General features: G+C 38.2%; 1 long non-coding RNA gene across 1 annotated transcript in view; it reads left to right on the plus strand.

The window, feature by feature from the left end:
• The window catches only part of LOC114043883, a 176,791-nt gene extending 160,827 nt beyond the window's left edge, over positions 1-15,964 (plus strand). Inside the window, exon 3 of the long non-coding RNA XR_003569148.1 lies at positions 15,401-15,964. This is a non-coding gene — a long non-coding RNA (uncharacterized LOC114043883). The remainder of the gene's footprint in view (positions 1-15,400) is intronic.
• Positions 15,965-27,856: the final 11,892 nt, after the last annotated feature.

Raw genomic sequence — 27,856 nt, forward strand, 5'->3', positions numbered from 1 at the left:
AGAGAGAGAGAGAGAGAGAGAGAGAGAGAGAGAGAGAGAGATGCTATTAAGGGGACTAAAAGTAGGCCATCTGGCTTCTGAACTTAAGTGGCTTCGCCTGACACTTCCAACCACTGTGACCAAGGTGTCACTGGGATAACTGAAACTAGGCTATAGACAGTAGTAGCAGCGTAAGTCTGACCCTCTGATTTTGTGATGGGGACATTTGTTTGAAGCAGTAATGAGGAAGTGGACTGAATAGGAGCAGTGGATGGAGGGGGCTGGATCCAGAGTGGGTCCAGAATATAGGAGACTGTCAACTCTTCTGAAATGCCCAGGAGAGATAAGTTAGGGCCAACTTCTTTCCCCATACTGACCTTCTTTTCCTGTTTAAATTCTGAGTCCCGGAGCTGGGAAATTGGATAACACTCCCTTTCTTCCTCCTTTTTTTTTTTCTTTTCTTCCCTTTATGTGTGGGAGCAGATGATACAGAACCATCACCCAGGAATCCCAAGGAACTGGTAAGGTAAACAGTAGGAGGTGCTTTGGAGATGCTTTAGCAGAGCACTTCATAAAAGTGGAGTACTTGACAGTTGCATGGCAGTCTTATTTTACTATGTTCAATAAACTATGTGACCATAGAAAAGTTGATTGCTTTCATCATGCAAATACAGAATGCTGGAATGAACTAGATAATTTCCCAGATATGGAGTGGGGGAAGGGTCAGTGAGTTTCCTATAATTTTCTAATAATTTGGGACAATATATAATATCAGCCCTAAATCAGTATTGAACCCTGGCCTCTAAGGTTTTCCTTATTGTTCAGCCATCAGAATTCATGTGGTTTGTTGGAGCTGGTGGCTATTGTAAGCATATTAGAAAGAATCATCTGGTCAAGTACATAGGTAAGGTTCTTTTACTGGTTATTTAATATGGTGATACTCTGCTTTTCTGTAGGCTTCCAGAAAATAGGACATGATCCAGATGTCAGTTATACTGCTAACACAGTGTTACCTGGGATACTTTCCAAGAACATTCCCAGCCTGCACCATCTTTTACTTTTAGAACAAAGATGGGTCCTTACAACTGTAAGCTATCATCCAGGACCCCTGGGTATTAGACTCACAAAAATTGGCTCCAATATTGGGGCAACCTCCGAGATATCAATAAATCTATGGCTTATAATGCCCTCACAGTTTTTTTCTGGAAAAATCTCTGAATATTCATCATGTTTAGATGTCCATAGATATGAGCAAAAGACTCTCTTTATAATCCTATACAAATATTCAAAGTAACACCACATTTATCAAGCATAGGACAGCCTTTATTTAATCTCATGGGTAATGAAGAAAATTCACAAGATTTGTGGGAGTCAATAAGGAATGTAGAAGCTATACAAAAGATTGTCAATAATCCATAAATAGTTGATAAAATTCTTTTTCTACTTAGTTCTACTTTTTCCCACAGTCCTAAAGTCCTCCAAACTTAATACCATCCCATGGTTTGGACACTCCTGTGAAGGGAATGAAGTAGTTTGGCAACCTCCTAATGTTCTAGTGAATTACACTTTCTCTAGGGATATACATAGTTCTAGCCTCAGCCCTACCTGAAGGCTGTACTTTCTCTGGAAGGGAAATACACTTGGAACTGATAGACAACACCTTGATGTTCCAGTAAGTTCCTTTCTTATTCCACAGTGATATATAGAGAAATTCAGCCTTAGCTGAATTCAATTATGAATTAAAAAAAAAAAAACAACTCATTATTCTGAGAGGTGATACATTGTTTTCACCAGGTATCTGCCAAAGGGTTCCATGAAACAAAAAAGGTCAAGAACACCTGCAATATAAAACGGGTGTACAGTAACAAAAGGAGAAAAGGTTTAGTAGCGCTGTCAGCTCCCATGCTCTCACAGAAGTTTTCTCACACAAGAGTCCATCCTGCCAAGAGTTTGGGTCAGCCAATTCATCTTGGTGATGAAGCCCTTATCACTGAAGCTTGATCAGATATCTTTAGTTCTCTAAACAAGGTGCCATTGGTTATGGCCACACCCCACATAGGGAAATGTTATCAAAAGTCCCCATGGTTCAACACTGTAGCTTCATCAAGTTGACCGAAGAACTCCTGTATCAATTCCTTACATAATTAGTCATAGCTTATTTGTCTTTTCATTTGCTTTGTTGCAGTTATTGTATATATCATTCTGGTTCTGCTCATTTCACTCTCAATTTGGACAAGTCTTTTCCTGTTTCTTCAACTTTCTCACATTTCTTGATTTAGTTTAGCAAAAAAGTGTTCTAAATTTGGAGTCAAGAAAGAATGGATGAGTCCTAACAATCAATGGTGATGACTATTTCTGAGACAATCAGAGGGCTCATTTGACTTCTCCTAATTTTAGTTTCCTCATGTGTAAAATGGGCATACTAATACAAAGATATTGTCAAACTCAAAGAAACTCATGTATACAACTTATTTCACCTTAAAATGGCATTTAAATGTTAGTGCTTTTTGCCCAGATGGTCAATCAATGGATAGTTTTCTTTTATTATCACAAAAAATGCTGCTATGAATATTTTGTTGTATATGGAACTTTTCTTTTTGTCTTTGACCTCTTAGGGTGGATGTCTAGTAGCTTCTCCTACTTCTAAAGTGAACATGTTTGGTGGGTAGAGATGTAGAGTGAGTGTGGTGAGAATTGGGGCTTTAATTCCTGCTGTTGGTATTATTTAGTAAAGACAGAGAACAATTAATCCTACAAACAAAATTGAAGTAACAGAAGTCCCCTAGTGAGGTTGCAATAACCCAAACATGCCAAACATTGAAAGGTCACCATACTGGGAAGAGATAACTCAGAGGATACATCAAGTTTAAATATTCCAGCAGAATTTTAAGCAGAAGGCAAAAGAGCTTTGTCTGCAAAATCTGAGTCTCTGCATCAGAGCAGCAGGGGAGGGTACAGAAGCAGTCATTTTCATCCAAACTGGTTATGCTCAGGGAACATTTAGCACAATTATGTCTTTGTGTGGCTTCTGGAAGAAACAAATACAGTCTCTCTTGTTCTCTCATAAATGTTAATCTTTTCCTAGTTACAGAGATCTTTTTTATTATTTATACTTTATAAAATTCACCTTAGTGTTTAAATTCATGTACTGTGCCAGAAATGTTTCTTTGACCTGAAGAAAAATTAATGTGTGATGTCTACTATGAATATATAAATAGGAAATTAGGCTGCATTTTACACAGTGGCAGACCTGAGCCAGTGTAGTTGATCCAGTAGTTTGGGCCATTTTTGCAATTACTACAGATTCTTGTGGCCCAATAGAATAGGTTGGAACAAAAGAACTCTGTATAGAGGTCTTGGCTTCAAGATCTGTCTCTGCCTGCTCCTACCTTTGTGACTATGGACAAATCTCTCAACCTCTCTGGGCCTCAGTTTTATTAGCTACAAAATGAAGCTTTGAATACAGCCTATTGGTTGACTTATTATAGGTAACTGTCTTTTAGCTCTCAATCAATGATCCTTTGATTCTTGATCCTTTATGAGAAGGTGGTTCTTACTGAATATGTTAGGTACTCTACTCCCTCTACCTCCCCTCTTTTAAAACACAAATACTCCTAGGAAGGATCCCCTTATTTTACAGATGAAGAAATTGAGACTCAGAGAGTAGAAGTGACTTATTCAAAGTAACACATAGAAAATGGTGGAACCATTTATTAGACCTGGGACTAGAAGCCAAGTTTTTTGAGTCTCAATCCCATGTGTCTTTCTTCTGACCTCACAGTGATGCCCTTGAATGTACACGATTTTCTCTCCTTGCTTTCCAGTGTTCTCATTTTGCTTATAAAGTAATTTTCTGTAAAATTTTTAGGGTAACGAGTGTGTGAGGGAATTATTTTTATGGCAGGGTTTTATGAGATGGGTTTTCCTAACTTCTCCATTGCTTTGAGTATAGGTCAAGGAAATTTCTAGTTAGCCAAGAGATCAAGTATAAGATTGGAATATCATAAATCTACCATGACATCAGCAAACCTTTTTATTTACTGGAATTGAGTCTAGGATTGGAATGATGGAACAATAAATGCCCTAATTTCCACATGTCTCCCCTTAAAAATTTACCATTTATCATTTTTTCAGGGTCAACTTTTCATAAATTGGTTGATCAGAAAGCATTTATTAAGCACCTACTATATGGCACCTACTGTGCTAAATATTGAGGTTATAAAGACATGCATGATAATTTGTAGTAATCAAATAATTATCCATTTAAGATCTAGTTTGGATTGTGGAAGTCCCTGTGGTAGTTGCTATAGGGATAGAAGGTAAATAAGGCAGGAGTTCCTGCCATCAATAAACTTATAATTCAGTACAAAAGATAGACATACATAAATAATTACAAAAGAAACTGTGATAAGAAATATTAAAAAAGTGGGTTCCATCTTTCAGGCAAGACATTTGTAAGCCAGATCAAATCCAGAAAAGGGCAGCCAAGGTGGCGAGAGTACTGGAGAGCATGCAATAGAAGGTTGAATTTAAGGAACTGCAGTTGTTTAGCTTGGAGAAAATTAGCATGAAGGTGACACAATAATGATTTTCAGGTATGTGACAGACTGTTATGTGGAAGCAGGGCTAGACTTGCTCTTTTTGTTCTCAGAGGATAGAATTAGAACAACAGGTGGAAGTGAAAGAAAGACCGATTTAGGATCAATTAAGGAAAAACATTTTAAAAATTAGAGCCATTCAAAAGTGGAATGAGCTGTGTTGGATAGTAGTGGGGTCCCTTTCACCGGACATTTTTCAAAGAGAAGCTAGATCACTTCTTGTCAGTGATGCAGCCATTTGGTTGTGGGCAAGTTATCTCCCTTCTCTGGGCCTTACTTTCTTCATCTGTAGTACTCAGGTATAGATCCACCTAGTTCTAGATATCATCTTATATCTAGATTCAGGGTGCTTGTGTACTTTGGTAAGTAGAAAATGCTTTGTAGAGGCCTAGTAGTGTTTTGTTGAATTAGATGTAGGAATATGAAGCATCATTACAAAGTACTATTAGACCATAACAGAAAACTGGATAGGATCAAATAAGCTAATATTTGTAAAATACTTCACAATTCATAAAGTGCAGTGTAATGCTTGGTGTTATTTCTAGCTATTGTTAGAATCAATGATTAAGAATGGCGGCTCTAATGAATTAAGAAAGCTAACTTTGTTATGAGATCCTCTTTTTGAAAGGATTTGTATCATATAAATCCTTCCCCCTACCCTCTTCTCCAACAAAAACATGCCACAAAGCAATTCTTCAAGCTTTGTTTTTAGGTAAGAGTGCAACTAGATGTGACCTATTAAAAATATAACTGTCTTTTAAAATTTTGAACTTAATGAGCCTAAAAATAAAAATAGTTCAATATACAAAGATCCAAAAGGGAACTATGAAATTATGTTTTATACAGTTTATGTTTAAGAAATATATATATAGTATATATACAGTGTACACACACATATTACATGCAAAATTACATGCAAAAATTTAACATCCTTTCTTTTCCACTGCAAAGATGCCCTTGAGGTTTATTTTAGTCAAATATCACTGGGACATTCATATTTTGGGAGGCAGGGGAGTTGTGTAGGCCAGTCATTCAGTCAGTAATACTGCCTCTAGTGTGATTTGCCCTGTGCCTGGTGCCTCCCTAGAGATGGCCCCAATCTTTTCTTTTCTCTATTGTTGACATAGCTACAACCTTATTTTCCCATCTTGCTCTCGACCAAATTTTCTCCAGGGATATATTTTTTAGTCACCTCCCCACTTGTTCTTCTTATAATCAACTCCTGAAAGTACCATCACTGCCCTCACATCAGTCTGTGATAGGTTTTTCTCCAAAGATGTTGACAACTTGGAGAGTTAAACTGAACAAGGTTTACTATAGTGAACTCTGGTTGATAGCTGGATTAAACTCTCTGCAAAGTAATAATAGTTTTAGTAATGAAGAAACAATGTAGAACCATAGACTGACTTTAAAAATATATTATTTTATAATTTTTTTTCATCAGGGACTTGAATGAAGACATAGATAGCATAATTATAAAATATGCCATTGACAGGAAGCTGGAAGCCATAGCTAACTGTTCAATTAAGAGTCATGATCTAAAAAGACCTCGACAGACTGGAATTGAATAATTAAATTAAGTTCAATAAACATTTATTAAGTACCTGATCCATCTTTGTATCTCCCTCAGTATCTGGCAAGATATTGTGGTATGTTTAGAATAAGAAGACAAAATGAAAAGCAGTCCCTGTCCTTGAGGAATTCAGTTTGTAATGGGATAAAGTGAAACTTAATAGGGACAAATCTAAAGTCTGACACTTAGAATAAGAAAAATCAATGTTGCAGGTATAGGAAAGGAAGGGAATGACCAAATTGCGGTTTCAATGAAAAAAAGATCTGTTGGTGTTAGTGGACTACAAGCTCAATTTGAGCCAGCACTAGATCAAACCAACCCCAAAAGGTGCTAACCCTAGGCAGCATTAAAAGAGGGAGATGATAGTTCCATTATAACGTGTTCTGGTCAAGCCTTATCTGGAGAACTTTATTTAGTTCTAGGCTTTACTTGTTAGGGAAATCATAGATTATCAGAGATCATAGATTATCTGAGGCATTTAATGATGGCGAGAAGACTGGAATCATATCATATGATATCATATCATATGAAAATTGCTTGAAAAAATTGATGATTGTGGAGGGCTCTCTTGGTAGAGGGAGTAGATTCCTATTTGACTTCACTGGACAGAATTAGAAGTAATGGGTAGAAGTTTCAGACAAATAGATTGATGTAAGGGAGGGAAGAAATACCTTTGTAACAGTTAGAGTCTACCAAAAATGAGCTTTAATTCTGGATTGCCTGGAGGAGATGGGAAGACCTCATAGTAGATCTTGAAGTGGTGGCTGGTCAGCATTTGCCTTAAAAATGCTCTCAAAGGGATTTTGGACAAGGATCAGTTGAAAAACAGGTACTTGTAAGTTTCTTCCTATTCTTCACTTCTGTGACTGTCAGAATTTAAAGCTACCTTAGAGACCATCTAATCCTTTTACAGATAAGGAATCTGAGGACCAGTGGAATGAAGTACTTGCCCAACATCACATTGTTAGTAAGTGTCAGGGCTGGGATTAAAACCTTCTGGCTTCAAATTCAGGTTTTTTCCCCCTACAACAACATGATATTAACTCTATAGAAGGGCAGACAAAGCACACATGAACACAACCATATGCACTATGATTCTATATCTGTAAGCAAACTATTCTAGTTTATAAATATGTCATGCCTGACTCTCTGTAACCCCATTTGGGGTTTTCTTGGCAGAGATACTGGAGTGGTTTGCCATTTCCTTCTTCAGCTCATTTGACAGATGAGAAACTGAGGCAAACAGGGTTAAATGACTTGCCCAAGATCACTCAGCTAGTAAGTGTCTGAGGCCAAGATTTGAATTCAGGAAGATGATATATGTGTGTATATATATGTACAAGTAAGTAAGATAAAGAAAAAGAAGTTAAAGTCATATGTTCAACTGCATACACACTTTGTAAATATAGTGTGCAAAGAGACAGTTTAGATAAGTGTATTCTAACCACAGGTCTTCAAGGGTATCTGATACACTCATATTGATTTCCAAAATTTTGATTACCAAAGATCTTTATTTCACAAAATCTATAAAATTACAGAAATCCTTCTCTTTCCATGTCCCTTTTATCCCATTTTCAGCTCCCAGTTCCCACATACTAGAGATCTAAAATTGGGCCATAGTAGGACTTAAGATAGAAATATGGATTTAGATTATTTGTAATTGTTCTTATTTTAGAAGTCTAGTATCTGGGTTAAATTAGCTCCTTGTATTTTAAGAAGGAACATTGAAGTATGGAACCAGGATGGAAGACTGGAAAAATAGCTTATGGAATATGGTAGGAAAAAAGCCTTTACTGATGTTCTCATTTCATATGCCTCATCATTTTATGTCAGTGGGCCTTGCTTTTCAAAGGCTTTGCTAAAGAAACTGAATCTCTGGCATATCTGGCCAAGCATAGGTCTAAGGACCAATGTAGCTGATAGCAGGAAGATGTACCACTAGAGTTGATCATCAGGTGATTGGTATTTTTTGGCCTTAGTAGCTGATAAAACTGTCTGCTTGGATGTGGAGGGGTTAAGAGCTGCCTTGCTGGAATGATCACCCTACCATGATGGAGACACTGATCTCTGAAGGACTAAAGGAGGAATGACTTGAGAAAGTTTTAATTCTCTTAGGCATTTCTACTTCAGTCTAACTACCTAAATGGAAGAGAAAATGGAAGAACTAGCCATTGCTTCTGGGAATAGTTTATGAGGTTTACATTTTTACCACTTATTGTTTTTATGGATTACACCAACAGAATGTATTCAAAGGAAGAGGCAATTTAATTCTTTTAGCTCGATTCCCTCCCCCTATTCCCCACAGATTGATTTAAGAATATCAACAGGAGAATGAAATATTTAAAATTCTACTTAACAACAATCATTGCAGAGACATTTGTAATAGGGAAAAGTATGATTATGAATGCAACATATACCAAATAATTTATTTTACCCAGTAAAAATATAAGCCCTAACAGCTTTCCTGTCAGGGGTTGAAAGGCCAATTATGGTCAAAGAAGGAAAGCTGTTTTAAGTTATTTGACTTAAAAATCATTTTTAACTTCCAACTAACATCTATTTTAATGCATATTAGGTTTATGTAGCCTTTATTTGCTTTCCCCTTCACACCAGTCTGTAGATTAAATTGATAACTCCTGTGCTATAGAAGGTTGGGGCATTGTCCAGTTTTAAAAATTGACCAGTAGTTGTGGGAGAAATGGAGCTTTGAAATCTCAGAGTTTGGCTTCTTATCATGCAGTAGGAATAGTCTCTATTGTTAAGTGACAAGAATAGCATGCTATTAGAATTCATAGTCAGGTTTTTTTTCTCTCTCTCATGGAATAGAGTACTAATTGACCACCAGATAAACTAGAGGGAAAATGGGGAAATTGTGAAGGAAAATAGATTTAGAGCTAGAAAGAACCTCCAAAAACATGTAGTCCTTTTCCTCTCATTTAGTGGAGGAGAAAACTGAGGCTCAGAAGGTTTAGGTGACTTCCACAAGGATGTGTGTAAGTAGTGGGACTCAAGATTGTATCTCACATCCTTTCTGACTCCAAATCTAATACTCTTTCTACTACATGACTTTAAGACTTAAAAAAGTATCATTTTCTGAAAGGCATTTTGTGGGAAGGAGTTAACTAAATGCATTGACTACCTGTATTCCTTGATAAACTAGAGGAAATCCTGCATTCAAGCATTGCTATTCTATAGACCAGCTACTCCTTAAACCTAGAAACCCTAACTACTCCATTTAATGATAGTTTTAAAAATCTCCCCTAATGAGGGGAGGCTTAATGAGGAAGGAATTGCTAGAAAGGAAAAGAGCATCATATACCACACTGGAATATGTAGACCTTGTCAATCTCCTGGCCTCTAGTCCCACATTATGGACTGCTGACTGAACATTTTGAACTGGATGTTCCATAGGTATCGCAATCTCATCAAAAATAAAATAGAACTCATTATCCTTCCCTTCAAATCAGTCCTGTTTCCTGAACTTCTTATTGCCGTGGAGGACAACATCATCCTTCTGATCACTGAGGTTCACAACCTTGATGTCATGCATGAGTCCTCTCTCACTTTCACCACCTATCCAGTCAGCTGTCAAATCTTCTCATTTCATTCTCCACAACAATTCTTGGATGTTCTTCCTCCTTTCTGCTCACATAGCTACCACACTAGTTTAGGTCTTCATAGGCTCTCTTCTGGAATATTAGGATAACCTTTTATTTGGTCTATATACCTCAAGATGTCCTCTGTACTTTAGGAAAATCCTTTCGGCATCTGTGTAAAGCAGAGGTGTCAAACACACAGCCTGCAGACTGCATGTGGACCACAATGCTCTGGTGTGTGGCCTGAACCAGATTAAAATGTCATTCATATTTGATTTTAATGTGTTGGGGTGTGTGTGTGTGTGTGTGTGTGTGTGTGTGTGTGTGTGTGTGTAAATGTGTGGTGTTCTGAGTTTCCTATGTATGGTTAATGTCCCCCTCCCCCCCTTTCTATTTCATTCTGATACCACTGATGTAGAGGGTGATCCTTTCTATATACAGGATGAGCCAGAATGGTCCATTTTCTTTATGGCTTCTAAAGTGCAAGTATGATCCTACCCCTTCCCAACTCAGTAAACTCCAGTAGCTTTCTACTATTTCTAGGATCAAATAAAACTCCTCTGCCATTTAAAACTCTTTACAACCTTATTCATTCCTTTCTTTCTAGACTTAACCCTCCCCCCCGCATCTGCCCCAAACCCTCATGCATTCTACATTCTAGGCATATTGGCCTATTGTCCTTATGTACACAGTTCACTCCATTTACCATTAGCTTATTATTATACTCCAGGGACAGGATGAGTTAAGTAGGATTTTGTAGGCTGGCGCATGAACCGTATAGTCTCTGTGGGCAAATGCAACTGACTTAAAATAAATCTTTGCAACACAATCTGTTGAAAAATCAGAGATTGCTTGTATACCTTCTCCCTTGATATGTTATAGTCCTATCCATCATGTAATAACTCCTACATACTATAATAGTGGATGTAGCTTGATACAATGTCAAGGATACTGATGTTGATATCTGAGGCCTTTGTTTCAAACTCTGCTTGGATACTTAACAGCCTGTGTGACCTTGGGCAAGTCTCCCAAACTCTCTGGGTTTCTGTTTCCTTACATGTGAAGTGAAGAGGTGGACTTAATCACCTCTGAGGCCTTTTCCCACTCTAGATTTATAATCCTAAAATCTTCTAGACCACACGTACTTGAACTCAGTAGGTCCTCACGTTTAGTGAGTTTTGAGCAGTACCACCTACAGATTTTACCTCTTTCAGTTCCCTAGCTGGTCTCAAATCCAAGCGGTCAATATTTATTGCGGGCCTGCCATGTGGAAGGTGTTGCTGTGTCACTGAAGATATTTAGCTTGGATTTCTAATAGTGTAAGGAAGCCTCATATTTTCTGCCTTTAAAGGCAAATGAAGACTTGGCCGCCCAAATGCCAAAAGCCTAATTGGAAAATTCATTACTTTTTAGATCAAAGTTTGTAGCCTTTATTTTTTCATCAGTTTTTCCTACCTCTGACGGAAAGGACAATCTATGGGATTCACTGCTGAAATCCCTTTGAGTGGCCGTAGATGAGAAGATATTGTCCACCTCCCCTAAGGAGGGAAAGCAGCACAAACTCACTAAGGTTTTCAGGACCAGCTGGCAAATCTGAGATGAAAGGCCTGATTTTCAGGAGTTCACATATAAGAGGAGGAAGCACTTTAACGAAGGGCTATCAAGGTGCAGCTGTCCTTGAGGAGATGGTTCCCTGACAGCTGTGGGTGCCTGCCTGCCTGCCTGTGAATGCTTAATTTATCTCAAAAAGGCTAGGCTTTAATTAGGTTCCTGGGGCAGCAAGGAGTACATGTTTGACCTTATGGAGAGAGAATGAGGCATTTCAACAATCAGGCTTAGATGGTTCTTCTTTTCTTGGTGATCAAAGTCATGTGCAGTCACACTCTAGGCTGGCTTCTGAATTTCATGTCTTTCTTTAATGGACAGCCTCAGAGGGATCCCTGTCACTGCTAGGCAAGTAGTCAGGGAGACATCAGGGCTCGGCAATAAGATATTTCTGATTTCAAATTCTCTCAAAAGATAAACAATGTTAATTTGTTCTATCTTTGAAGAGGCTACTTAACCTCAGTTAGATTTTCCATCTACCTTCCTGGCTTGGTATTTATGCATGTTAAACTCTGAATAAAGAGAATTATGGTATACTTAATCAACCTGGTTGAGAAAAGAAATCCCCCCTAAAAAGACAGATGCTAGCTTTTAATAATAGATTTTTTTTGACATGTAAAATTAAGCATGGAGCACCTGCTTTTACAAAGGGCAACATCTGCTTCTTTGACATCTCTACCTTCCCTCCTGCTGAATCCAATAGTGGCTCTGAGCATGGAATTTGATATGAAAATTCAATGAAACTGTTTTTCAAAACACACTCGCAGAGAGGCAGAATGCTCCAGTTTGAGCTGCTGTGCTCAGAAGACCAAATGTTTTTGGGTGCTGTAGCTTGGAGTACCCAGATTTAAGGTCGAATCACAGGGTACAGAGCTTTTCAAAGAAAGGGCTGACATCATTTGCTAAAAGCACTTTTATTTTTCTGGGTGGGTTCCTTCCTTCTTTCCTTTTTTTTTTTTTTGTTGTTTCAAGATTGTGACATTTATAAAGTCCTTTAAAATTTGCAAAGTTTTACATGCATAATTAAACTTGAGCCTGAAAAATCAACTCTGTGAGATAAGCACTTTTTTTTAAGAGGGCAGAAGGGGCATGATTTTAGTTTGTGTAGTCATATCCATGTTGATGCAGATCAGGAACTCTCTGTTTTAGTTAATTGGAACCAGATTTGCCCCACTTGCCCATATAGCTGATATATGTTAAAGGCAGGACTTGAATCTGGTTATTCTGGTTTCAAGGCAGGCACTTCTACTAACTGACTACACCATGCTGCTTTTTAATATTCATAGGCAAGGCAAGAAACATTTATTAAGTGCTTACTGTGTTCCAGGCTATGTACTAAATGCTAGGGATAATACAAGGAAGAAAAAAAGACAGTACCTTCCCTAAAGGAACTTATATTCTAATGGGGAAAGACAACATGCAAAAGGAAACAACAGAAAAGCTGGGGTGAGTGGGAGGGAATTCCCATTCAGGGGTATGATGTTGAAGTCCAGACAGTCAGAAGCAGAGACAGGAAGAAATTTAAGGTTTGTGTAACTGGGCCCCTCCATAAAATGGAGGCCCCAGGAGGAACTCACCAATAGGAGAAGGGGACAAGCATGGTGGATGGATACTTCTGGGTGAGATGACCACTGGAACAAGTATATCTTCCAGGGTAGGGAGGCACCACATTTAGAAGGAACTTCTAGGGTGAGAATATAGTTCTTGAACTACACTAACAAAGTCCATAGAGTCAGAAACAGAGCCAGAAGGACAAGAAGTCATATTGCTATATCCATTTTGTAAACAGGGGGGATTGTAAACAAGTGACTTGCACAAGGTTGCATAGATGATATGTATCAAGAACAGGACTATTTTTCTTAAAATATTTTTTTAATCCATAAACATTTATTTTTTTATTTGTTTCCTCCATTGAGAAAGAAAAAAGAAAAAGAAACCTTGTAAAAATTATGCATAGTCAAGAAAAACAAAATCCCTAATTGTCCACATCCAAAAATATATGGTTCCATCACCTCCCTGTCAGGAGGTGGGCTCCTTGTATCAACATTGGTTCTCTATAACTATAGCTGATCATTACATTGAACAGACTTCTTAAGTCTTTCAAAGTTAAACATTTTAATAATATTGTTGTATAATTTTTTTCCTGGTTCTGCTTACTTCACTCTGCATCAGTTCATTCAAGTCTTCCCAGGTTTCTCTGAAACTGTCCTCTTCATTTCTTTCTTTCTTTTTTTTTTTTTTTAGGCAATTGGAGTTAAGTTACTTGCCCAGGGTCACACAGCTAGTAAGTGTCAAGTGTTTGGTCTGAGGCTGGATTTGAACTCAGGTCTTCCTGACTTCAGGGCTGGTGCTCTATCCACTGTGCCAGCTATCCACTGCCCCCAAAACTGTCCCCTTCATTTCTTACAGCATTATAGCATGGCATCATATTCATATATAACAATTTTTTTCAGATATTCATCAATTGATTGATATCTCTTTATTTTCCAATTCTTTAGTTATCACAAAAGGAACTACTACTAGTGTTTTTTTTTTTAACATATATGAGTCCTTTTGATCTTTCTTTGAATCTTTTGGCATCTAAGCCCAAGAGTAGTATCATTTAGTGAAAAACAATTTAGTCATTTTTTGGACATAGAGGAGATTTTAAACCTAGCTCTTCTTGGATCAGAGATTAGTGCTCTGTCCATTATGATATCCTACTTCTCAATGAATTTTTGCTTTGGAGCTTATGTAGATATTGTGTCTTATGGTATGACTGATATTATTTATAGTCTGAGTTTCATACCATGACGATCTATAGCTATTCACCTAAAAAGAATTGCCTTGATTATCAATTAGAAGAATTTCATTTCACAAATATTTTTTCAGCCCACATTGCATACAATATAGTGAGTTAGACTCTTGGAGCAGATGTAAGACATGATCCCTGCACTAACAGTTTAGTGAGGAAAGAAAAAAATATGCAAAAATAAATTTAAAACTAAGTAAAATACATGACATATAAAACATAAAGTCCTATAATAATAATATAAGTAATATTTAAAAACTTTGAGGTTTGAAAAGTGCTTTACAAATACTATTTCATTTGTTCTCACAAAAATCTGGGGAGGTAGGTGTGCTACTATCATCTCCATTTTACAGATAGAAAAACTGAGGTAGACAGAGGTTAAGTGACTTGCCCAGAATTACCCAGCTAGTCTGTCTGAATTCACACTTGAACTCAGATTGTCCTAACTTCAGGTCCAGAATTTTGCACCATCTAGTTGTTTCCTATTAGGTCAGATGAGGGAGAAATCACTTTATACTATGGAGTCAGAGAAAGCTTCATTGAAGGGACAGCATTTAATCTTGGCCTTAAAGGATCAACCAGAATGGAATTAAGGTGTGTGTAGTGTGTAGTATGTGTGTGTGTGTGTGTGTGTGTGTGTGTGTGTGTGTGTTTGTATGTGTGTTAAAGGTCATGTCACAGTGGAAAGGGTACTGTACTTGGAATCAGAAGAACTAGAAATTCTGGTGCTGCCACTTACTAGCTGTATGACCTTGGACAAATTGCTTCCTCTTTCTAAGCCTCAATATCCTCATCTATTAAGTGAGGGGAGTTGGAATTTGCATTTCATCATTCAGTGACTTGAGATTAATCTAAGAATAATATTGGCATTGGGAAAGACGAGGGGGCAGTTATAGTAAATGGCAGCAAGTAGAGGAGGAGGGAGGGAAGAAAGGAAGGAGAAAACTTGTGTTAAATGAAGATGATAACAAATAACCTGGATTTGAAGGCTACTCTTTTGTTCAGAAATGAAGATAAAGGAAATCCCAGGAACCATGTTGGGCTTGGGAAGGGGGAAAGGTCAGAGCTGTCTGGGTGTTCAGAAGCAATTCATGAAATTCATAGTGACTAGATTTGAAAGGCCCTGAATAGAAAAACGTAAATTTTTAGCATAGAAATGAATATATTTGCACTCATCTTTATTTTGACTGTTACCATGGATTTAATGATTAAGAAAACCTAAGTTGAGTAGACAATTGACTTCTTCCTTTCTCTGCAGGGAGCAACCAAGGATTTGGGTGAATGATTGCAGTAAGCATCATGCTTTTCATCCTACTACTGTGCCAAGTGAATTTCTGTGACTCATTTAACAGCAAGAGCCTCTTCTATTGACCAGAGCAAAAAGGAGAATTCTCTTATTCATGCTAGAAGCAGCATTTGGGGGTGACATGCCCTGGTCCCACCCTTCCCAACATCCAATAACATAATTGGCACCTGGAAATGATTATTAAGAATTACAGCATTTGCCTCAACAAATTAACATCATATAATTAAGAGATAATCTATCTATAAACATAGCATGCCCTGTTGTTTGTGCTCTTCAGGTTTTTACCCTGGAACCAGATGGAAAAAAATTGACTAGTTTTTATAAAACAGAAAGTGAGACAGAATTTTGGAAATTATCTCATGTATGCTTGTTTATTACAACCAGTGTCATTTGTCTCTAAATCTCCAGTGTTTTCATGTAGAGGTTATCAAACATTGGCAGCAACACTCTTGAGTGTGGCCTGAATGACATTAAAGTGTAATTGGGAAATATTTAATAAAATAAATAAAAATACTATAGAACAAAGACAATGTTAATGTATGGTTTTCTACATATGGTTTAGTGCTCCATTTCTACATGAGTTTTACACCACTGCTCGAATGGATCTGAAGTCTCTTCCACATGGGTGTTCTCTCCAATAATGCAGATCACGACCCATTCATGTCTGCCCACCTTGTGAAACTCCTGTATACGTCCTTTGATAAATCCATCCTAGAAGGTTCGTCTCATTCTCTCGGCATTGCATGAATACCAATAGAGCACATGTCCATCAGTGGTCCCTCACTCTTGCTGTATGCTTAGTCTATCTTTTTTTCTTTAAGTTCATACATTTCTCTGATGCTGCCCTTTATAACACATCTCCCTTGTAATTACTCATATGTGATGTGCCTGCTCACACTCATCATATGCCTTTCCACTTTGCTTTGTTGATCTTCAACTTCACAGCTTTAGAGATTGATATTCAATGACTTAAAACCATTGAGCATAATCAGAAGGATACTGGCATTAAAAAGATGGGTCTTTGGCTGTCAATAGAAAATGGTTAAAAGTTCACATTATGTAGCAAAGTGATTTAAATATCTCATTTGAGCCTCATAACAGGTAAGAAATCTTCACATTATGATAGGTAAGAATGTCACATGTCACAGATTATGTGACAACATATACTATTAACATAGGGGTTGAAAGAATGAATTGGATCTATGATTTTATTGACACAGAGGATGCCAGAATAAGTAAACTCCCTCTGCCAATGTAGATCAGCACCTTCTTTGTACCTTACAATCTTAGAGGACTGAGTCTAAGCTTGATATTTATTGCCTGGAGTATGGAAGGATTAAAAGTGAATTTCCCATGGTCACATGGTTAGTATATGTCAGAGTAAGGACCCAGGTCTTCCTGGCTCTGAGACCAGCCCTATATCCACTGTATCACAATAGTGGCAGAAAGCTGATCACCAGTCTTTTGGCTTAGTTGCTATGAATACTCTTAGCCAATACCTTTAAAATGGACCCATATACTATCAGAGAGCAGACAAGAGGGACTGTGGTCCAGTAAAAAGAATTTTCAACCAATGTGGGTTCTAGTCCCAGCCCTACAATGCTATAATGGCTTTAAGGAAGTTATTAAATTACTCTGTCCCTTTATTACCTCACTTGTGAAATAGGTTAATTGGTATCTACTCTACTTTCATGAGGATCATAGATGAGATAATCACTAGGGTCCCTCTGATGAGGGATCTGTTGGGTCTAGGGAATGAGATAATCCATATGAAAGTACTTCATAACAAGGGAGCATTTTGGAGTCAGCTTGTAGTTTGCACCGGCTTCTCATTATTAAAATTTCAGGGTAAGCATTTATACCTCAGAGGAAATTGGCAAATGTTACAAGTCAGGAATTGATTTAATATTTTGTTGATTGTTCAGACTTAAGAAAGTGATGGAGAAAATGTTAACAACATAGATCAAACTTAAAGATTTGTCTTGCCTTTTCATCGAGTCAGTTGTTAAACATTTACAAGCACATCCACTCTTTACTCCATTACGAGGGCAGCATAAATATGAGATATTGTTTGTAACTTAAAGACAACACAGTAGACTTTCCTTACAATGCTGCTATTAGTAGAGATGGACAACACCTCTGTTATAAACTTTCCATTCTGTAGTGAGAGAAAATCAATTGACATGAATATTTAGAAAATGGAGGACAAGATTTGACCCACAGGTCAAATATATAGTACAGGGAGAGTTTTTAATGATGGATTTTTAGAGTGTTACACTGTCACTTACTCTCTGTACTAACCAACATATCCATGACTCTATATCCTTTCAGTATCCAAAGCTAAGATCACTTTCCCCATTCTGTTCCCCTTCCCCTACACCTCCATAAAGGAGAAGGTGGAGAAGGTGGAAATAACACTTCATTTGAGTTTAGGAGGGAGTTAAAGATTTCAAGAGGCAGAAACAGATAAAGAGGGAGAGCATTCCATACGTAGAGGATAGTCTGTGTAAGTTACGGAAGCCAGAGAAGGAATGTTTTATATAGAGAACTTTTCTGTGTCCATGAAGTTTCATATCAAGGTAGGACAAGCTCCCTGAGGCAAGTGTTTTTTATCATCTTTTACTTTTGTATCTCTAGTGCTGAACATAGTGCCTTGAACACAGTAAGCACTTAAATATTTGTTGAATTGAATTAACCTGAAAGACCTGTCAGAGAGCAACATATAATCCTGCCTGGGCTAACAACTGTTGTCTAGTGCTTGATTCCCCTGCCTCTATCCCTCACCCACCTGCCAGGATATTTAGCTTTTGTCCCTGGTGGTCTCCCTTGGTACTGATGACTTATCTGGACATTCTGTCATTGCTTGATGCCCCAACCACCAGTCTGATGATTGTGGGACAATTTAATTCCCTGCCAGATCCTAGTTATCCCTGTTGTGGTCTGTCTTGACTTGTCATTGATTAAGCACTGATTGGTTCTGAGAAGAATACCCTAACAATGTTAGGAACCAGAAGTGGTTTTTGTGAGAGCAATGAACAATCATGTTGTAAATTCTAGGAAAAGTGACAAAGTCATGTAGCTATTGATTCTCCATCCTCAGTTTTCTTTAAGTTACTGAGATTCTGAGATCTTTGGTTGTGATAAGCACTTCCTTGCTACATACTTGGAAGAAGAAACTTGGCATCCTGATTTCAATCTACTGACTTGAACTTCTTAATCAGGCTTTCCCCAGATTTAGTTCTGATTGGACCATTGTTATTGCTTTAAAAATCCATTAAAAAAAACACATCATGAATCACTTAGATTCCTGAGCACTTTGGTCTCTACCAAATCTTATTATATGTGCACTCAGAGTCCTAGATATTTGGATGAAACCTCATGAATCTAAATGAAAAAGAAAGCAAATTTTACTGACTGTCAATAGTTCTGACAGGAAACAACACATATAAATGATTTTTGGGGGCTGATTTTAAAGCTAGTTAAAACAAACCAAACAGAAAAAAAAAAATTATGAGCATCTGCATTGATCTCAAATTGGTTTTTTAGAAAGCTCAAAATAAGTGTTCTTGATGGAGGATTACAACTTTTTTCACTTCACTTATTCACAATAATTATGAAATTATTTCTCTTTTCTCAAATGATGGACATAATAATGGTTTATTAGTTGTCAAGTGAGAGGTGGAAACACACACACACACACACACACACACACACACACACACACATACTGGGTCTGGAATTTGAAGACCTGGGTTTGAAGCTTGGTTCTGTGTCTCCCTTGCTTTGTGACCTTGTGACACACAAGGTGCTATGGAAACTGTAAAGTGCTGTATGAATGTGATGTATTGTTTATAATGTATTGCCTGTGGTATAATAATAATAGCTCATATTTATAGTCCACTTTTACAGCTACAAATTACTTGGATGTCCTCTGTCAGTTCAGCTGGGGATTTCAAGGAATTGATAAAGTTGTCCACACTTCCTTTGTTGAATCCTGGGATTCCTTGGTGCATAAATATTGCTGTGTGGTAAATACACAAAAAGATAGAATATTCTATTCAGTTCACCACATCACTACCTGAGTCTCAATGTGGGTTGTTTCTAAGAGAGGAACACGAGATAGGCCTTGGAAATGAATCCTAGCCAGAACTGCAGGCTGATTCTGAGGTACACTGGAGGACAAAAGGAGCTCAACTCCTTTATAAATGCACCAATCTTTGGGAAGCAGTCACTAGCGTATGAATACACCAATTGTGAATAGGCCAGATAAGAAGGACAACCAGGGCTGATAAGATTCCTTTGGTGTTAAGGGCTGCTCCTTAAGGAACTTATCAGCCACCCCAGCTGTTTGAATCTATGAGTACCTCTTCTCCCCCAGGCCTATTCTAACCAGGCAACATCTCATACATTTTCTTATTTAATTGTCAGAAATACCTTGTGAGGATTGTTAAGTATTATTAACTCCATTTTAATGTGAAGTGGGGGGGGCGTTATCTGCTGGTAGTGCCACATTGCATTTGAGGCAGTCATGTGCTCATATCCATGTTGGCTGAGAGGAGAGATTCTGATTTTCTTTTGTTTTTCTTTTTTCTTATTTTATAAAGACAGATCAGAGAACAGAAACCTAAGATCAGACTCTCACAGAGCAAGAGACAGAAGGCAGGGCAGTTTTATAGGATCAAGAATTTCTGCAGTGGGATGTGGCTTCCTCGTGACAGAGGCTGACCCACATGTCCTGGACAATGTGATTTTCAAATAATTAGCTTTCTAGGGTAGTTGCCAAAGGTTGCCCTTTGAGTAGCCCAATGATTAAGTGGTCTTGAATCTATCCTTGTAGCCAAAGAAGGCAGATTGTTTTGGCAGAATGATACTAGTATCTCCCATTCCAGGCAGAAAAAAGTTTTTTTGGATAGTATGGTGTAGTAAAAGTTGGAGAATCAGAATACTAATCCTTGTTCTGAGACTTATTACTGGTATGACCTTGGGCAAGCCATTTCTTTGGCCTTAGTTCTCTTTCTATAAAATGAAGGGCTGGGTTATTGATAAATTGGAAACTATCCAGATTAGGGCAACCATTTTGGTGAAAGGGCCTCGAGTCCATGTCATAGAATGAACAGTTGAAGGAATGGGATGTTTATCCTAAAGATGAAGAGACTTAGAAGAAACAGGAAAACTTTTTTTGGGGGGGGGGGGGGGCAGAACCAGGAGTAGTAGATGAAAGTTACAAAGAGGAAAATTTAGGTTTGATCTCAGGAAAAACAAAAACAAAACTTCTTAACAATTAGAATTGTGCCAAAGTGGATAAGGCTGCATTGAGAGGGAGAGAGTTAACATGGATTAGATGTTTTTTTGGTTTTGTTTGTTTTGTTTTGGAGACTGGGTCTTCCTATCTCACCCAGGCTGCAAGTCCTGTGGGCCGAGTTCCACTACTGATAGGTGAAGGAACTTTGACCTGTACTCTTTTTCTCAATAAACCAATTTTCCCATTCCTTTGGAAGCTTGGTGGCCCTCTGTCCCTGAGATCTTATGGAATGGTGCCAGAGAGCATGGATACCCTATATGCTTACCCCACTGTAGTTTAGAACTCCTGAACTCTAGTGATCCACAGCTTCAAAGATTACAAGTGTTTGTCACCACACCTGGCCATCACTGGAGGTGTTCAAGCAGAGGTTAGACGACCATTTGCTGGATATGTTGTAGTGGGGATGCTTTTTCTTCTAACAGGTTAGTTTAGATAACCTCCGAGGGCCCTTCCAATTCTAGGTTCTGTGATTCTGTGACCTGATGACCTTTGAGTGCCTTGTCTCTCTAGAGCTATGCTTCTGTAGTCCTTTGGGGTGGTTTTGCAAGTAACCTGAGGTTTAAGAGTTTGGGAATCTGATTTCTATCCAGAGAAGGGGAATGGGCTCGCAGTACTGAAGCCATGACTAGAGGAAGCAGAAAACCTGAACTTTTCTATTGCTGTCTAAATCCAGACAGTGTGGGTACAAATGGAAAAAAGGGGATTATTTATCTAGCGGCCCAAAAGTATGTTTCCCTTCCCTCTAAAAGAGTTAAAACCATAGGATGGTACTTCAAGTTGGGGCTAGGGGGAGTGCTGAGGAAGCTATGAGGGGTCTTGTGCAAAAGTAGAACTTTACTGAGAGCGAGTAGAATTATGTTTATTGCTTACGAGCTTTTGTGAATCCCATTGTATATTCATGTATTCCTGTGAAGTCCTTTCCTCTCTCGGCTCTGCTTTTGACTCTCCAGACATTTCTACTCTGCCTCAGTTGCCTTTTTACCTGGGAAATTCCTTTAGTGCTTACAGTCTTCTGACCTTGGAAGTTCCCTCAGCACCTGTGGCCTTCTCACCCTTGAACATCCCTCTGTCCCTGTAGTCCCCTTCTCTCATTAGTGAATTCTTCCCCAAGTCTCCATTTTGAGGAAGAGCCTGCACCAGCTCTTCTACATTCCTCATCTGGCTCTGCTTCTGATGCTCTGGACTTGGCCATCATGCTCTTGTGTGGGATTTTCTCCTCACTCTTCCCACTTTTAGGCTCTCTTTTATGTAATATCTTCATTAGATTGTGAGCTCCTTGAGGGTAGGGATCATCTTTAAAAAAAAATTCGTATTTGTATCTCTACATCTTATCACAGTGCCTGGCACACCGCAAGTGCTTAATTGATTTGACTTTGTGTCTTCTGTGATTTCTGTTGGGTAAAATAAAGGCTATTGTGTATACAATATTTGCAATTACTACATTGGATACTTGTATGTGGCCTAAAGACTCTTTAAGCCCTATCTGTGTAAACCTAAACATGACTAGTCTCAGAATTTTCCCAGATTTATGGTGGGGCATAAGGAGCCAAAGACAGAATGATCTCTTGGGGTGGTCCCCAAGACTGGACCTTGTCTGTGTAAATGCAGAGCTTGGAAACCAGAGTCACATGTTACATCTGAATTCAAATAATGACAAAAATGAAAGGAATGTAGAGTGGAGGGAATAATCATATCCAACATTTATACAGTGTTTTCTATGTTCCAAGCACCATGCAAAGCGCTTTACAAGTATTGTCTCATTTGATCCTCACAACAACTTCGTGAAGTAGGTTCTATTGTTATCCTCATCTTACAGACGAGAAAAGTGAGGCAAGCAAAAACTGAGTGGATTGAGCAGGGTCATACAGCTATTAAGGGTCTGAAGCTGTCTTTGAACTTACATCTTTCTGACTCCAGGCCCAGGAAATGTTGACTTAGAAGCAAAGGATGTATGCCAAAGGAAATACACACACACACACACACACAAACACACACACACACACTCAGACACACACAAGACTAACATTTATATAGCACTCACTGTGTGCCAGGCCCTATGGTAGACACTTTACAATTCTTATCTTCTTTGATCCTCATAACAACACTGGGAGGTAGGTGCTATTATCATCCCTGTTTTACAGATGAGGAAACTGAGGTGAACAGAGATTGAATGACTTGCTTGAGGTTACAGAGCTAGCAAATGTTTGAGGCTAGATTTGAACTCAGGTTGTCTTGACTCCAGTAATAGTGCTCTAGCCAAAGAAGCAGAATGACTTAAGGATGGTAACAAATACAAACATTTTTAGCTATGTTTGGAACACAATGAGGACAGGAAGAGATGGAAGGAGGTGGGGGTTGGGAGGAATGTGCGTCCATGAAAACAGTGTGACTGCAGAACTATTAAATGAGAAGTATTAAAAAATGACTCTGAAATGGAGGTAATATTGAGCCCATCATTCTTTAACATGAAAAATGAAGAAAATAAATGCAGACAATTAGAAAGTAATGAAGACCTTGCCAAATCATTAATAACAAAATAGGTAATATGATTTGTGAACAAGTCAGCAGACCTTGAAGCCATGGTCCCAGGATACTGCACAGAAAGCCTTATTGTACAGTCTTACAAAGGGTTTTCCATAATCCTGAGCCTATATTGCACCTATTGATCTGTGCAATGTGCATTGGTCTCTTCTGATATCTCTCAAGGCAGTGCCTTCATTTATAGCTTCATGATCCCATTTGGGGTTTCCTTGGCAGAGATACTGGAGTGGTTTGCCATTTCCTTCTCCAGCTCATTTTACAGATGAGGAACTAAGGCAAACGGGATCAAGAGACTTGCACAGCTAGTAAGTGTTGGAGGTCAGATTTGAACTCACGAAGATGAGTTTTCCTGACTCCAAGGCCAGTGCTCTATCCACTGTGTCACCTAGCTGATAATAGCACATAAAGGGAGGGTGTATCTATGCAAGGCAAACACATAATAAAGTAGAAAGGAGAACCGGATGGAGAGTTAGGGAATACATGGACTGCACATGAAACTGCAAAAATGTTATCCACATTTTATGCTATGTTATGGAAATGCTCGTTTTATTCCATAATTTTTTTATTTTATTAATTTATTTTTAGTTTTCAACATTCACTTTCATAAGCTTTTGAGTTTTAAATTTTCTCCCACTCCCTCCTCACCTCCCTCCCCAAGATGTTGTGCAATCTGATATAGGCTCTACATATACATTCCTATTAAACATATTTTCACATTAGTTATGTTGTAAAGATGATTTAGAACAAATAAGAGGAACTACAAGAAAGAAGAAACAAAACATAAGAAAAAAAAGAGTGAATAGTATGCTTTGATCTGCATTCAAACTCCATAGTTCTTTCTCTGAATGTGGATAGCATTTTCCATCATGAGACCTTTGGAGATGTCTTGGATCCTTGCATTGCTGAGAAGAGCTAAGTCTATCAAAGTTAGTCATCGCACAACATGTCCACATAAATTTTTTAAAAAAGGAAATATGTGAACTAATCCTAACTATGACACAATATGATAAATATTTATAAAGTACTCATTCTGTACCAGGCACTATGCTAAGTGCTGGGGATACAAATAAGAAAAAGAAATTTCTTTCTTGAGGGCAAGTGCCCTAAGCTGAAAAGAATGGGGGTTTCAGAGGCTATCCAGTATGAAGATGGTAATGAAGGCAAAACCAAGCAGAGCAGCTAGTGGCAAATGAAGAGATGTCTGGCAGGTTGAGTCCTTTATAAAGACAGGCTATGGGAGAAGTTTCTTCTACAAGTCTTCCCTTGTTTAGAGGCATGTACAGGGTTTTTGCAAAAACTGCACTGAGACATTTGGGACATACTGCACTTTGCTCTATAAGAAACGGTGAATACTATTGTTTTGGAGAAACATGGGAAGGTTTGTGTGAACTAATAAGAATGAAAGGAGAAGAGTAGAACAGTTTATGTAATAACTATATCGCCTATTACACTGCTATGCTACGATTTGTTCAGTTAGTCTTCAACTGATGGGTACCTGTTTTGTTTCCAGTTCTGTTACAACAAAAATTGCTGCTATATGTCGTGTACATATGGCCCCTTTTCCTTTGTCCTTGATTTTTTTGAGTATATGTAGACAGTAGTATTGCCAGGTCTAAAGTAGTTATTGATACTTCTGTGGATTCATGATCTTAATGATAGGAATATTTCCTTTATTGGTCAAGAACAACTCACCTATGACTTTTCATCCTGTAAGACTCCTGTCCATGCTTTTCCATCCAAAGATGATCTGCCCGGTATACTACAGGCCTTCTTCTGGTTCATTTAATATTTCATGGATACTAGAGAAATGCCATGGACTGTTTATCCTATATGCTTCACTTTATACATAAGCAGCTAGCTCCCTTACTTCTCTGGTTTTACATAGGATAATAAACTCATAGGTCTAGAAACAAAAAAAGGCCTTAGAAACCATCTAGTTCACCAACTCATTTTATGATTAAGGATACTGAGAAACAGGGAGGATGTGTCTTTTCAAGGTCACACAAGAAATAAATACCAGAAGCATGGTCTGAACCCATGTCCTATGGTCTTTCTACAGCACCTCATGTCTTTTATAACTCTCTGCTATGTAGCCGCCGAATATCTCTAAGGGAGATAGCTGTTTCCTGAAAACAACTCCTTTGCATATTTGAATATGAGGAGGGAATATAGTTGGTACAGTGGATAGAGCAGTGGGCTTGGAATCAGGTAAACCTGAGTTCAAATCTGGATTAGACACTGAGTAAGTCACTTAACCTCTGTCTGCAACTGTAAAACGAGAATAATAAAAATACCTACCTCCCACGTTTGTCATGAGAATCACATTTGTAAAGCCTATGGCATATAGTAGGCACTTAATAAGTGCCATTTCTTTTTATTCTAGTCTTCCCCTTTCCCAGCCTTCACTAAAGTCCACCTCTGATACTTCACTGTCTTGTAGGTGACCCTCCATACTCTAAGTGGAGTATAAGTGGCAGATCCTACTAAGCTGGAAAGGTTTAGAGTACACACATAGTAAGTCTGTGCGGCTGTTGTTTAAGTACCAACCCAGCTCAGTTCAGAGTTCAGAGAAACTCATCTTTGGGTTGATCACAGACAGATGATTTTTTTGGCCACGGCCATTCTTGAAAAACCTTAACTGAGTAAGAAAAGTGTTGTGATCTGCACTGGTGGAAAGGACATCCACATTGATGCAAATTTAGCTCCTTGAAATGTTGAAGATAAGTTTTATAAGTTGCTGAGACCAAAATTCTATCATCAAGGGGATAAACTTCTGTTGATTAGTTTCTCTGTACAAAGATAGGTTATAGATGTACAGGCTGAATGTTGCACAAATTTCCATGAAATATCCAAAGATACAAAGATGGCTTTCAGTGCATTGGGTAGAAATGTTCTATGGAGCATTATGGTAGGAAAAGAACAAGAATTATAGAGGATGAGAAGGCATGGGTAGTTTGCGATTATTTGTAGAGCTACCCCTGCCATGCTAGGTAAATTAATGTTAAAAACACAGTTTGAAAAAAGAATAACCCATGGGATCTCAGAATATTGTAGTTGAGAGTACCCTCGGTGACCACAGTCTAATCCTTTTACTTTACAAATGGAGGAACTGGCATCCAGGATGATACCAGGCATGTTTAGCCTTACCGAAGCAGACTTAGGAAGTGTGGTGAAACGATGAACACTAAATTTGAGTCAGAAGATGTGGATTCAAATCCTGGCTTTGTTAGTTACCTCTTCTACCTTGTATAAGTCACTCAACCTATAGTTACCTCACTTGTAGAGCAGGGAGCTTGGATTTGTTAACATCAGATATACCCTCTTGCTGTAAACCTGTAATCCACAGCATTACAGAATTTAAGAGTTGGAAAGGACCTCAGGGACCACCTAGTTTAGCTAACAACCCAAATGAATCCTCACTATAACATATAAAGCAATAGTCCTCCAGTCTTTGCTCGAAGACCTCCAATGAGGAGAATGCAGGCCACCACCTCTTGAGACAGACCATTGTAACTTTGGATAGCACTACACCTTAGAAAGTTTTATTTTTTTATTTTATCAAATCTAAATTTCTTTGAAACTTCTTCCCATTACTCCTAGTTCTGCTTTCTGGAGTCAAACAGGACAATCTAACAAACTGTTCTTCCACAGAACAGTTCTTCAAATATTTGAAGACAGACAGCCGTTGTGTCTCTCCTTAGTCTTCTCCTTAGTGGATATTCCTTGTTCCTTCACTGATCTTTTTATGTCATAATCTTGAAGCTCCCCTCTGGAAGCTCTCCAGCTTATCAGTATGCTTAGATTGTGACATCCAGAACTGAACTCAGTACTCCACATACAGTTTGAGTAGGGCAGGGTACGGAAGCGCTATCATCTCCTTGAAGATATGGAGCTCAAGACTGCATTGACTTTTCTGGTTGCCACTTCATAGTGCTGTTTCATTGCAATCCACTAAAACTCCTATGTCTTTTTCAGACAAATTGTTGTCTAGTTGTGCTTCTCCCTTCCTGTATTTGAGATATTCCAAACCTAACTGTAAGACTTTACATTTATCCCTATTGAACTTTGTCCTGATAAATTCAGCTCAATGCAGCTATTAACTTGGGGACCCTAGACTCTAACAGGTCTATGGATAAGTTTCAGGGGTCAGTGAGTTCATATATATACATCGACATACATACATATATATGTACATATGTAAATGTATTTTAATATGATTAGTTTCTTTTGCAATCTTATAGATTTTATGCATTCAAAAGTATTTTTCTGAGTTGGGGTTGCATTGGTTTCACCAGACTACCAGAGGAGTCCATGACACAAGAGAGATTAAGAACTCTTACTCTAGCTTGGCAACATCCTCTTGGTTCCTGGCTCTGTCATCCAGTGTGCTAGCTATCCCTCCCACCTTTGTGTCATTTGAAAATTTAATGTACATGCCATCCACCTATGCCTCTATCCAAGTTTTGATAAAAAAAATTTTAAAAAGAAAACATAGAGCCAAGTACAGATCACTGAGACACTCCACTAGAGACCTCCTGCCAATATGACACTAGTTTGAAAACATA

The sequence above is a fragment of the Vombatus ursinus genome, unplaced genomic scaffold (assembly GCF_900497805.2).
Source record: "Vombatus ursinus unplaced genomic scaffold, bare-nosed wombat genome assembly UNPS02014770.1, whole genome shotgun sequence".
NCBI lineage: Eukaryota > Metazoa > Chordata > Mammalia > Diprotodontia > Vombatidae > Vombatus > Vombatus ursinus.